Source organism: Halichoeres trimaculatus, unplaced genomic scaffold (genome assembly GCF_033239565.1).
Source record: "Halichoeres trimaculatus isolate MK-OKI-2021-1 unplaced genomic scaffold, fHalTri1.1 fHalTri1_scaffold_25, whole genome shotgun sequence".
NCBI lineage: Eukaryota > Metazoa > Chordata > Actinopteri > Labriformes > Labridae > Halichoeres > Halichoeres trimaculatus.
In genome coordinates, this window is record NW_027437203.1 from 862,747 (window position 1) to 876,820 (window position 14,074).

A 14,074-nucleotide genomic window follows, 5' to 3' on the forward strand; every position below is an offset into this window, starting at 1 on the left:
TCTGAGGTGTGGCATTTTCTTCGATGTTACTCAGTGAATGATTTGACCTCTGCAATTTATCAAGCCACCTGAAAGATCAAAACTTTATTAGAACACAGCATTGGCTTTGTCTTTCCCACATGGTATGACTCATAGAAAAAAAAACAGATCTTAAAGTGTTCAAAACAGTCTGCATGATAGGCCTGGGCGATATATTGATTATATTGATTAATTCGAACTTTTTCTTGTGGATGATTTAAAAAATTTGAATTTGAATTCTTCTCCCCCGCTATTGTGCACCTTTTATACCGCAGCAAGCGCTGACTCCACGTGTGTGCAGCATGCTTTAACAGTTCACTAACAAAACAACAGAAACCTAAGTGTCATAAAATGTTCTTGAATGTCTTTGACACCCAGCACCTTGACAGACACGTGTTCCTAATGGTCTGTATCAACAGCCCTAAGAGGTTAATATAAACTAGACCTCTCGTCAGTAAACGTTCAAATCCCTTTCCTCCAATCCTCTGTTTTCTATCAGTCACCTTTCAGGAGTTTGATTAAGATCTTTGACTCAAACATTTCCAAAGCCGGGACCCTTTCATGTTCACCTGCAGATTATTAATAATGTGACTGAGGCGCGTAAAACCTGCTGCTCTTCAAAGTTAATACTCTGATCATTTTGAAAATTAGATAGTAAAGAAATATACATTAGTTTTTCTCAGAACATCCCCACTCTACTTAAGAAAATCCCCTCTTATGGTGACATGGACGGGTCATGATTTGTGAAAGTAGACTGCGGGGAGGGAGACGGAACGACAATGGGCGATGGAACAGAGCAGCACTGCCTGGACAGACATGACTGAGAAGTTGTTTGGCTTTTACCTGGGGAAAGCTGAGTTCCGTCTTTCCCTGCAACTCCCTCTGTCCCACCAACTAAATCCTCCATTCAGCAGTAATCCATCCGCTGACGAGCAGAGCAACATAACGAACCAGCATCGAGCCGCGCTCTGTCAAGCAGGGGCGGACCAGACTTTTTAGACTGGGGTGCCCCCAACCAGGGCACTGACTTATGCAGGGAGGCATGACATTTGTGAGCCCACACTTGAATAAATAGCATTTATTTTTACTTATTTGTCTGTATTAAAATACAGGATAAACAGGCTACAGCCTTAATAAACAAAACTAGACAGAAACAAAGTGGTTTTTTAAAATCGTTAAAAAGCAGAAAATAACAGAACAGTGCTGTAGTGCACTGGCACAGTACTGTACACACTTTTCCTAGCAGGATTTTTAAATTCAAAGTGTACAAAATGGTGCAGCTTTCAATGTGAATGTGCCTCCCTTATAACTACAAAGTGAAGTTATTGAAACAGAAGAAGAGCTGAAACTTTAATTCCAAGAGTCAAATAGAGGTTACTTTTATCATTTTAGGTTTTTGACAAAATTAAAACAAAACTGGTTTTGAGTTTTCTCTGTCATTTGTACTTATCGTTTTCTTTAAAAGGAAAAAAAAAAACCATCAAAAAATCGTAACTTGAAATTTTTGTGAAAAAATCAGAGATTTTATTTCAAGGCCATATCACCCAGCCCTACCGCATGAATTTCCACTGGATTTTTCCTGTGCGCTCTTAAGTGCTTGGCTGTGCGTCAGCGCGCACAACCTAAGCACCAATTTCAATGTTCAGTTTTGATTTTTAAAATTAAAGTCAAAAAGCTCACTCTTTCTTTGTTTTTTAAAATCCTTTATATCCTGATCAGAACATCTAACAATTTTCAGAACATACACAGATCCTGAAGACAGCCGTTTGTCCTGTATGGCAGCTGCTACTACTGTCAATTTTCCCTGTGGCTGTTGAGGAGCTGAGTGTACTCAGTGTACTACCGCTAAACATCAGGGCAGGTTGTTGAGACTTCTCCCTCTCATTTTGACTTTAGTCTCCAAATTTTGACCTTAAATTTGAAATTCGAATTTATTGTCATCATTTCGGCTTTAATCTCAAAATCGTTTTTAGACTTCATTCTTCTTCATTTCAACCTTTTCTTCAACTCTATTCTCGTCGTTTTGACTTTTATCTCAATTTTTTTTACTTTATTCTTGTCCTTTCTACTTTAATCTGGACATTTTAACTTTATTCTCGTCATTACCTCTTCATCTCCAAATTGTTTTTCGACTTTATTCTCATCATTATGACTTTAACCTCGATTTGCCCAAAATTGTTTTCTCCGTCCAAAATGGCCCTAATCTGCGTCCCTAGAAACAGATCCAGCCACTGATGATTACTTTTTTTTTCTTCAAAACATTGTCATACTCAAACATTTATATTTCCATAGGTATAATGCCAGTGTTGCTCATAAACGGGATAAGTTAACTGTACGGAGCCTAAAAAGGGGGGACTCCAGTAGATTATAAACCCAACTATTGATAAAATATAACCATGGTGTTGTAGTGGGTGGCTATGAATGGTGTAAAGTGTAAACATGTCAGGCTTCCCAGAAATGTGTATTAGGTGTTTCATCTGTAAGTTTGAAATTATGCAAGTGTTCACAAGCTGGTCCACACAGAGATGGTCTTTGTGGTGTGGTTGTCCTCACAGCTTGAAGGGTGAATTTGTGCTGTAGCTGTATATTTGCATAGTCTTTTGATACCAGTAGTAACTTTGAGCCTAAATTGTTGCTTTCCTCTTTCCATAAGCTCCAAGACCCTGTGTTTCCCCTGCCCCTTTGATCCTCATCCAAACTGGACTACAAGTGAAATCATTTGTTGTGACCTTTTGTTTCTGTTTTTACAGGACCTCCGGAGCTGACTGAGCTGTGAGGGTAGCATCGCCTGGACCAGCATGGACCAGCTTGTGAACATTTGCACCTTTTCTCACTAACTGATCAAACACCTAAAACACATTTCTTGGAAAGCCCAACATTATACTTAAAATCTATATCATTTACAACACCAAGAACAACACTACACTACACTCGGCGCTGCCCAAGTAGCTGCCTGTTGAAGCAGCTCTCTCTTTGTCCATTTCTTGTAATTTTTTTCGTCTCTTTTTCGTCATCTTTGTATTTGGAGTGGATCATTACTTTGTATGGTTCATTGTTGGTCATGGACACCAAACTTTTTGTGGCTTCAGCGATATTTTTACTACTTTTCGCCTGTGTTTGTCTGGAGATCCTACATCTAACCATGGCTGCATTGTTTACATGTGAAATTAGCTGTTAGCAGCCTGTAGCATGTCAATGCTAACTGTAGCAGGGCTTGATGATTTCCCTCGAGGTGAGGAGGATGAGGTGAGGACGACGTGCTGGTCCTTGGGTGTGAGCTGGGAGGTGACGACGTGGACCTGTCCTTCCATCCATCGTTGTTGGGAACGTGGGATCTAGCTCCGGGGGATGGACGAGCTAGCCGTGCTAGCCCAGCAGCAGAGGGGCTGCCGGAGGGCAGTGTGGCATCATGCTGTTCACGGACATGGCTGACTGAGCTGACATCGGAAGCCGGCGCCACATTGAAGGAGCTTCGCCTGCTGTGGGCAGACAGGATCCAGGAGACAGAGACTGAACAGACTGCTGGGGAGGCTCAGTCCTGGACCCTGTGGAGGTGGAGACTGGCTGGGCTGGAGAGTGGTGGACGGGCTGTCGTCATCTATTTTCTTGTAGACCTTTTTGCACTTTCTATACACTTTCCTACTTTCGTTTTCTTGATTGCTGCTGTGACTCCTGAATTTCCCCTAGGGGATAAATAAAGTATTTTCTATTCTATTCTATTTTCTATTTATATATAAATATTAGGGCTTTCATTTTAACGCGTTAATTAGATTAATTGATTACACCGCAAATTAACGCATCATAAAAATTAACGCAGATTGATCTGGATCCCAAACCCGGGAGGCGTTCAAAGACGCACTTATTTTCAAATGTCTAGCATTTACAAACCGTTTGTCCTACATGAAAAAAGTGGTGTTCTCGTCAGATTTTCAAATTTCCAACGGTCCCTGAATGTATCACACCTAGCAACATGCTTTGAACCCGGGGGGGGAGAGAGAGTGCTGTTAAGGGGACGGCCATCAACATCTCGTTTATTCACACGTCCTTTTTGAAAATCTACAGAAAATCAACCGTTTGCTCTAGCTCAACTCTGTAAAAAACAGGTCATTTTACACTCTCTACTGCATCAAACAAGCCCTGAATGATTGAAAAAGGTCTTGTATTTAAATCTAAAGAATTCTTTGAAAATTTCCTTCCATCTTCCTGGTGTCATGTTTCAGCTTGGGGCTGCTCTGCACCAATGACAACAGTTTGTGTGTTCAGAGCATGTTAAACTGAGAATACTTCACTTTTCTTTGATCCAAGACTTGAAAAAAGTGTTTTGTACATAGTTCCTCACAGTTTTTAGCCTTTAGCCCTGGTTCTCCTGACCTCATAGAAGTATAGAAGTTCATACTGCAACGATTAAAAATGTGAACAGAAGCAAAAAACGTCCTAAAAATCAAATCAGCTTACCTTAGGTGCAGGACTGTGTAGATTTTGTAAAGATAGAACCATAACACTTTTTTCATTTGTTCCTTATGCCTCAGGGTACCTCAAAATGTGTTGTATGTATTCCCACCTTTTTTATAAATGTCTTTTAATGTAATTCTAATGTCCTGGAATTCAGATTCTTTATTTTGGGACCTTAAGCAGATGTGAGATTAAAATGTGATTAATTACATTAATTAATTACAAATCCTGTAATTAATTAGATTAATTTTTTAATTGCCTGACAGCACTTATAAATATATAATTATGTTTACGATTTATTTGGGTCACTCACTCCCTTTTAGGCCATATTCTCCTTACTATTGTCAAACATCTTTCATGACCAACACCAGCATGATACCTGTGGATATATAAGCGTTTGAATGTGACAATGTTCTGAAATTTAAATTAAAAAAATACACAAATACATAAATAAAAGATTTGTTTCCAGTGTGTTTGTACAACAGATTTGTTTTGCATGAAGTAGATGACCAAACACCAATATTACTAACACCAAACACAAGTGTGAAAAACTGTAGAAGAGAACATAAGATCATTGTGAAATATATAGAACTTTTCACAAAGTGCACGTTGTTAAATTAACAGTGGCAGCATCAGGGGTGTGCTATATCATACCATTTACAACAATACTGGTATAATTTTTTTGACAATATAAATTTGTCATTTCACGGTATTTACAGTACAGAGACACAATGACATATGACGCTTCCTGCTGTGTACGAAACAACAATGGCGAGAGCGAAAGTAGCACTGCAGCATCATCGTCCTCACATAAGGATTTAGTGCTTAAAAGCAGCGCAGAGCAGCGCAGAGCAGCGCAGAGCAGCGCAGAGCAGCGCAGAGCAGCGCAGAGCAGCGCAGAGCAGCGCAGGGCAGCGCAGAGCAGAGCAGAGCAGCGTAGAGCAGAGCAGCGTAGAGCAGAGCAGCGTAGAGCAGAGCAGCGTAGAGCAGAGCAGCGCAGAGCAGAGCAGCGCAGAGCCCATAGCATCTGGATACCCGAGATTACAAGATCACAGGAAAACCACATTTCAGCAGGAATCCCACCCACGACGACACACCTTCATGGTAATTGATTAGTATGTTAAGTAGGGATGTCCCGATATTACATTTTCATTTCCGATACGATACAGATATTTATCCGATATGATATCAGCATTAAACATGCCTACTTTGATTACTTATTTTGTAGTATGTCTGACATGTTGGAAAAGGCTTGATTAAGTGATATTATTCAAACAAAGAACAGTAGTCAGCAACAGTAGGTATGAGGAAAAACTGACCCATTTATTATTAACCAATGGGAAACAGAAATTTTAACATTAAACATAAAAAATACTAGTAATTGAATAAAATAAAGAATAAATTAGAAGACCCAGAAAATAACCTAAGTAAATCAAATAAAAACAGCAGGAGCGGAGTCTGGAATAGACTGCATATCGGACCGATATCCGATATTAATATCGGACTGGGACACCTCTAATGTTAAGCTCATCTTGCCCTCTCCAAACTTAAGCGCCTTTAGTCCATGCCTTCTCCTTTGTGTCGGTGTCCTTACAGAAAGAATGTGTTGTTAGAATTATGAAGTTTTTAGATTAACTTTTCCTTTTTTTTTTTTTTTTCTTCTTTTCCCCTTGTCTGCATTATCTTTTCTGCTGAGCACTGTGTCATATGACAGCGTTGAAAAGACCAATGCATTTTTTTTCTAGCAGTCAGATTAACTGCTATAGTGACCATCACCAGCCCTCCCTGTAGGCTACTCCATCATTCTAAACTTTATTTAACCCCTGATGTGAGCTATAGGGGAGGGCCGTGCCACACCACAGTGTAAAAGAAGGGGAAATAATGACAGGCAGGACGAGACAAGACAAACAGAAGGGAGGACAAACGTCTACTATTGTTGATTTAAGATAGCAATTCAAGTGCTGGGCTAATGCAATACAGGAAGTAAAGGTTGTACGAAACCAGGGGCACCAGAAATGTGGGGTCTTGATAGTGTGGGGAGTGTGGGCCTACGTGGATAGGAGAAGAAGTGGCATGCATCACAGGATGTGAGAAGATGTGTAATAGTACCCGACTCAGCATGCTCTGACGGGATCTATCAAAACTCTTAGTTAGTCTCGCCAGAAGCTTGAGTATCTGCATGCGTGTGAGGTGGTCACCGAATATCCAAGTAAGTAAAACACAGCCAGGGGCGCCCCCCTGGCCACCAGGGCATCCGGGCCCCCCCACACAGTCCCCAAACCGCCAGGCCCAGGGACAACCCCGGGACTCAAGGGGGCACAGACCTGCCTCCCCGCCGATACCAAAGACAGCACCCAGGGCCTAGAGCAGCGGCCCCCCCTGCAGATCACACCCGCCCTCCCCGACCACCCTTCTGCCTGGCCCTAAGCCACCCCCACCCCCAGCACCCAGCCACCCCCGCGGCAGGCCGGAGGCCCCAAGCTACCCAAGAGCCAGCCCCCCCAGGACCAGACCCCTCCACAGAGGGGAGGCCACGAACCACAGCCAGGCCAGGTGGGGCAAGATGTGGGCATGTAGCGGTGAGATGGAGGTCCCGGCCCGTCCCCCAGAAAATCCGAGGCCATGGGAGGCCTTGGAGACCACTGCCCAAGCAACAGGGTAGCCCCCCGGCAACCTGCACAGGACAGCACCCCATAGGGAGCCCGTCATGCCAAGGCCCCTAGCGAGCAACAGACCGAAGGATCACGCACTGCAGCCCACCAAGGGGTACGTGAGCCAGCCGGGCCTACCAGCCCCCTAGGGCCTGCGCCAGACCCGCAGCTCTTGGAGCCCAGCCGAACCACGGAAGCCGCCGGCGCCACCCGCCCCCTTCAAAGTCATGACCAGCGAGGCCCAACCCCCACAGCCACACCAAGCCTATGCCAGTGACAAACTCTATACCACCAACCCCCACCAACCCCCTCACTATTCTGTAACCTGGTCCCAGACAGGCTACATTATCCCTACACCGTGAATAGTGCAGCTAGGTGTAATGTGGTGCATTAAAACTGGGGAAGAACAGGTCGAGTGGGGGTCCACCAACCCCCCCTCTCCCTGCCTGGCCCAAAAAAGTGGATGTTGTGTTGCATTAAAAACAAAGGATCGGTGGGGCAGGCGGGAGGGGAGCAGAAAGTGGCCACAGCCTAAAACAGACTGCGCCCACCCACCAATCCCCCCAACCACCCCCTTCCCTACTCCAAGTAATGTATGTAGTGCAGTTAAAACAGGAGGACGGAAAAGACAGAGGGGTCGGGCTGGTCGCTCTCCCTGTTACCCCCAACCCCCAGAACCCTAAGTGTTATGAATGTGCCCGTAGACCACAGAGCACCAGAACCACCAGCCCAGCGCCCACCAGGGACCCACCTCAGGCGGGCTACCCCAAGGGCACTGCCCCCCAGGGGAGGACCCCAGGGCACCCAAACATCGAGTCCCTGGTGCCCACCCCCTGCCCAGCACCAGGGGACACCCACCGCCATTGTCTCCTGCTTCATGGCAGGATCTGGAGTCGCCCCACCCAGACCCAGTGGTACAGCCCAGATGTCGCAGCCCCCCCTGGAGGTATGCCAGGCCCCAGCGGCCGACCCACTGGCGGCCAGGGGCCCCCAACCCCCCGCGAGGGGAGAGGGGGGAGCAGGTGAGGGGGAAGGAGGAGGGGAGGGGACAGCAGGAAGGAAAGACACGGGTGCAGAGGAGCCCACCACACCCAAGCCCCAGGGCCAGCCAAGGCACCACCGCAAGAGGAGGCCAGCGCCATCCCCAGACCCTGCAGACTGAACATGGACCCAGCAGCCACAGGGAACAGGAGGGAAGGCACCGAGCACCGCAGCACCCCAGAGGAGGCCGCTAGGCCAGTTAGCCCCACAAGGTAGTGGGTTAACCTGGGTATCTAGGTGGAAAGATGTCCCCGACCACCATCACCAGAGTATATTTACCTCCTTTGGGACCCATGAAGCTGTGCTATTTCCTCTCCTTTAGTTCTCAGGAATCTATGGTATATAAAACCAGTAGAGGAGAGGGAAAAGAAAAAAAAAAACAACCAGAAGAAAAAAAAACAAAAAACGAGAGAACAGAGCACGAGGGGGCAGTACTAGCTTACATGAGAGGGATCTTTGGTTAGGAATATAGATGTGCTAGAAAAGGTTGCCAGATTGAGTCCTGGTCTTCGGTCCTTTGCCTGTTTGATTCAGTTAGATTTTCCATTGATATGTGGTCGGCAAGGAGGTTTTTCCAGAATGTAATATTTATTGCCTGTTTTGATTGCAAGTTCATGAGAATAGTTTTCTTAGGACGCGGTCACACTGGCCATCCAAAACGTGCCGTGCTTAAGCACGATTGCCCCCCTGCAGCGCTGTTCCCCAGCTGGAGAGTACGGCCGGCGGTCACACTACCCCAATATGAACAAGACTTTAGCGGGTATCAGACACGCGTACTGCCCGCCTTCGTCATCGTGAAGCATCTGTTTAGGCTACATGAAGCACGATCTCATCAGAGTCAGCACAATGAGACACAGAGAGCACTGCTACAACTTTAGAGACTTTAGGACTTATATTAAGTCATTATTGCCCGACACAGCCCTCTAACACCCTGCTTTGTTTAAAATGATCGTCGAGAGATGCGCTCGCGGTGATTATACGTAATGGATCGCACGAGCTGTCCGCGTGCTTGTGCTCGTGCATGAAGTAAACCGTGCCGAAGCCCACCTCTTCGAAGCGTGCCGAAGCACGGAAGGGAATTGTGCTTGAGCACGGTACAGTTGCGGTCACACAAGCTCCAGGCTTAGATGGCTTTACAGCAGAGTTTTATAAAGCATGTTCTGCAGAGCTAGCACCTTTGCTTTTAGAAACTTATAATGAAGCATTTGACAAGGGCAGACTTCCTCCCTCTTTGACAGAGGCTGCTATTACTCTTATTTCAAAAGCTGGTAAAGATCCCTTGGATTTCAAAAACTATAGACCAATAAGTCTGACGTCCTGCGATAAGTAAAATATCATCCAAAATCTTAGCCAACCGACTATGCAAAGTTATAACTTCCCTGATCCATCCTGACCAGGTTGGCTTTATACATCCTCCCTGTTCTGCAGACAATATCAGAAGGTTTATTGATATAAAGTGGGTCTGTCAGGACTACACCTTTGGAGATAATTTTGTTTCTTTATTATTCAATCAAAAAGAATAGATTTGAAACCAAAAAAGAGATTTGTAATCAAAAGACAATAAGTAGGAAATGAAAAAAAAAAGTTGAGATCAAAATAGAGCAGGTTGCAATTGAAAAAAAAAAGTTGACATCAAAATACAACAGTTTGCATTTGAAAAAAAAAAGTTGAGATCAAAATACAACAGGTTGCATTTGACGGACGTCATGCTCAGCAGACCGCTGCTTCACCGGCTGGCAAAGAGGTCTGCACAGAGCGGGCCGCGGTGCCGTTAACGAGAACCGAGACGCGGCTCGGCAAGGCTCAGCTGGCCGCTGTCGCATGGCTGCTAGCTGTTAGCGCAGAGCTCAAAGCTTCTGTGAGCTTAGATGCTTTCACCACATGTGAAAATGATCCATCGCTTGATTTTTCAGCTCGTAGGGCTCGCGTTTGTTTTCACTCAGGTCAAACAATTGATCAGTGAGAGTCACGTTGTCATGGCAACTGACCGGAGGAAGGCGTGTGTCACTGTGTGTCAGAGAGAGACAGAGAGAGACGAAATAATGCTACACCAGACAGTTGTCCTGAAGTTTTTAGTGCAAACAGTATTATAATTATTTATTTATGTGATTGGTTGAACAACATTTCAAGAGTGTCTTGAGCAGTCTCACTCTGCTTTGACTGGTGTTAAAATGTTATACATAAATGTTATACGTTATACGTCCGTGACATGTCTGGTTAGGCGCAACTCTGCTCAACGAAGTTGTAACGTTGTCAGGTGATGAAAAAGACACCTGATCATGTGTTAATGGAGTGCCAAAAGTGAATTAAAAAGCTTAGCCTGGTGTTGGGAGGCAGGTAAAGCCTGGCGGGCCCGCCAGGCTTATAATACACTGGGAGAAACCCTGTGCTGTGGTGTAGGAACCATGCCCCCGCGTGTACCGTGGAACAGTGTTTTAATCACTCACTATCTTAGCTAATGTAACTATGCTCAGGCCGTGACTAGCAGAGACAACCATGCTAATAAGCGTGCTTGCAGCAGTAGGGCATTATAATTCATTATATTGTGTTGTTGTTGTTTTTGTGAGTGTACAGCAGACTCTAGCGAGAGGCTATCAACTTACCTCCAGGCGTTGTGTAAGGAAGTGGTAGCTGGCGCTCGCACTCGGTAAAGCCAGGTCAAACCAACCAATAGAAACTATTCTGTCATCCACCAGCGTAGGCCCCGCCCAGTAAGTGCAGTAGAATTCGCAAGCAAAACTTTGGAGTTTGCAAACAAAAAGGAATGATTTGCAAGAGAAGGTTTTCAACTTGAAAGCAAAGAGGGCTGATTTATAAGCAAAATGGAAAGAAATAGGTTCTCAGTTTAATTTTTCAATCGCAACCTGTTGTGTTTTGATCTCAACTTTTTTTTTTTTTTCAAATGCAACCTGTTGTATTTTGATCTCAACTTTTTTTTTTCAAATGCAAACTGTTGTATTTTGATCTCAACTTTTTTTTTTCAATTGCAACCTGCTCTGTTTTGATCTCAACTTTTTTTTTTCATTTCCTACTTATTGTCTTTTGATTACAAATCTCTTTTTTTGGTTTCAAATCTATTCTTTTTGATTGAATAATAAATAAACAAAATTATCTCCATATACACCTCCCCTGTGGCAGCCATCTCCTTGGACGCCGAGAAGGCTTTTGAAAGGGTTGAGTGGCAGTTCCTGGGGTGCTCCTCAAAGCTCCAAAGTTCCATCCTCGCCTCCTCCACTCGCCTCCTCCACTTGCGTCTTAGTCCCGCCCACCAGAGATGCATGCCAGAGACGCGAGGAAACGAAGAGAGTAGAGAGGAGACGAGGAGGTTCATTTTATGAGCATTGAGATGTCCTCTCCTCCGGAGCATCACATGAAGCTACGTATTTTAGTGATGACGGCGTCACAGCTGGATAAACCGGTCTGAACGCACGAGACAAACTAAACTAAGGAAAATAATGTAAACAACAGGGCGCTCAACCGCAGAAAATTCATATTCACTTTTAGATCAGTTTAACATGAATATGTTTATGAATGAAAAAGAAAAATGTCACGTTTTCCCAGGCCCAGATTGATAGTTTTTAAGTCTTATATTGGGGCCACTTTGTGTTCATAAATAATGTGTTTATTCTGCTATAAGCACTGCTTAGCGCACTGGTGGGACAGGAGGAGAGAGAAGTGGAGCTGTCTGCAGCGGTGCCTTTCATCCATTACGCGCACACAGAAGGACAGAGGTGAAACTGTTCCTGTATCAGCCAATAATGGCATGATCTCACACCCATCACTGATAAAACAACAGTTTGCTACTGTATGAAAATGGCGTGGTTATGTGTTATTTTTAAAGTTATTATTGAACTTGCTCGAGTGGGCCAGTGGAGTGCGCAGTCAGCTGACCCGGAGCCTTTGAGTTTCACTTTCAGCTTGTGTGTGTTGTCTGTTGTCCGGTCTCTGGGGCACTTTCTAATTGTCTGTTGTCATCCTCAGTGAGAATGAATGTTGTAATCATCCAGATAAATATCAAACATGAAAATTATCGGGGCGGCTCCGACGAGTCTGTGAGACGATCGTGGGGCTAAAGATTCATCTGTCAACCGCTCACACTAGAAGATAATCTTGCCCGAACGTCGGCCGATTTTAGTCCACGACCAGATTTCTTCCCCAACTGTCGGGAGGACCGAATCTGGGTTAAATCGGGGCGAGAATCCTGTAGTGTGAGCCAGACTTTACACTTAGACAGCTTATCTTGCTCCATGGAGCTCACGTTTCACACATGTGGACAGCCGACGCTTTATAGTCGGCTCTGATACGTCACAAGGGGGCGTGTCTGTCAGTGAAAAGACTTCCGCGAAGCCTGCTCTTGTGTTTCCTCGATTATGCCTCCTCCAGCTCAGTCTCCTCTCTCCTCTCTCCTCGGAGCACATTTGGCGCTTTGAAATGTCCTCCAACATGGCTGCTCACAAAGTACTTCCGGTGTCGCGGAGGAGAGAGGAGATAGGAGACTGCATTTTGGCACATTGGGAAGCACCCCTGCTCTCTGCCCTGGAGTCTTTTGGTTTTGGCCAGAGGTTCATAGATTGGGTCAGCCTTATTTACACTCATCCCACAGCTTCTGTTCTCACTAATGGTGTCATATCCTCTCCATTTGAACTAGGTAGAGGCACTAGAGGCACTAGATCCTCTTTCTCCCCTGCTCTTTGCTGTTGCGCTGGAGCCATTAGTAGTGGCTATCCGCAGTGAGCCTACATTTCCAGGCATTTTAGTTGGAGAGCATCGCCATAAATTAATGCTATATACATTCTCTTATTTGTTTCAGATCCTCTCTCCTCTCCCTGTTTAAAATTATAGATAGGTTTTCTCCCGTTTCAGGTTTTAAAGTAAATTGGTCAAAGTCTGAGGCTCTTCCTCTTACACCATACTGCCCTAAATCTCTCTTCCAATTTGGTAGGAAAGGCATTAAGTATCTAGGTATTACATTTCCACCTGTGCTAGCTGATTTGATTAAAAAAATTTTTGACCCTTTAACAGAGAGCTTGCGAGCTGATGTGACACGGTGGTCCCCACTTTATCTCTCCATGTGGGGTAAGGCAAATATAATTAAAATGACGCGCACCCTATATAGGCATATCTCCTTCCTTTAAAATTTAACAATGAACCAAAAATCAACTTAAAGTGCAACAGCAACATAAAAAGGCATATCTCCTTTTAATATTGGTTGAAAGACCATTAATAAAATAGAACTCAAAGAAACATTAGAAGACATCTTCCTTGAAACAAGGAGAATGAAAGAACCTGAACTTATAATTTCAGATATTTTTTTCAAAAAGACACGCCAGATATAAACAAACAGATATAAACAATATAGGAATGGAATGCAAAGTGAACGGCAGGTCGTCCTCGCTCTCATAATCACTCATCTTTACGTTGTTATTGCATGATTCGTCCTGGCAGACTACCTGCGTTTGTTTATATCTGGCACACCGTGCGCGCGGACTGATATACTAAGTGGCGAGCGCCTCGTAGCCAGCTGTGGCTCTGCAGCGGAGGTAGCTCCGTTTTAAGACACGATGAGAGCAAGAGCCTTATTCAGCTGTGTTTTTGTGTGAAAGTAATGCGCTGAAAATTCTCTAAATAAAGCGTGAATGCAGACAGATATCAGATTTTTTCGGTGGGAGTATATTTTCATACTTGAATTTTAAAGCTCATTAACTACAGATGTATTTATTCTGGAAGTTTATACTGTAAAGGAAAAAATAGGGGTTTTAATCAAGTATTATAAATTATTACTTATATTTGTCACAAAGGACACAAAATGGAGCGTCACGTCAAGCACCCACATAAATGTGGAAATAGAATTAAATATTGATAAATAAGTAAATAAAAGCCCTCTACTCTCACGGTTATTTATCTTATGTCTT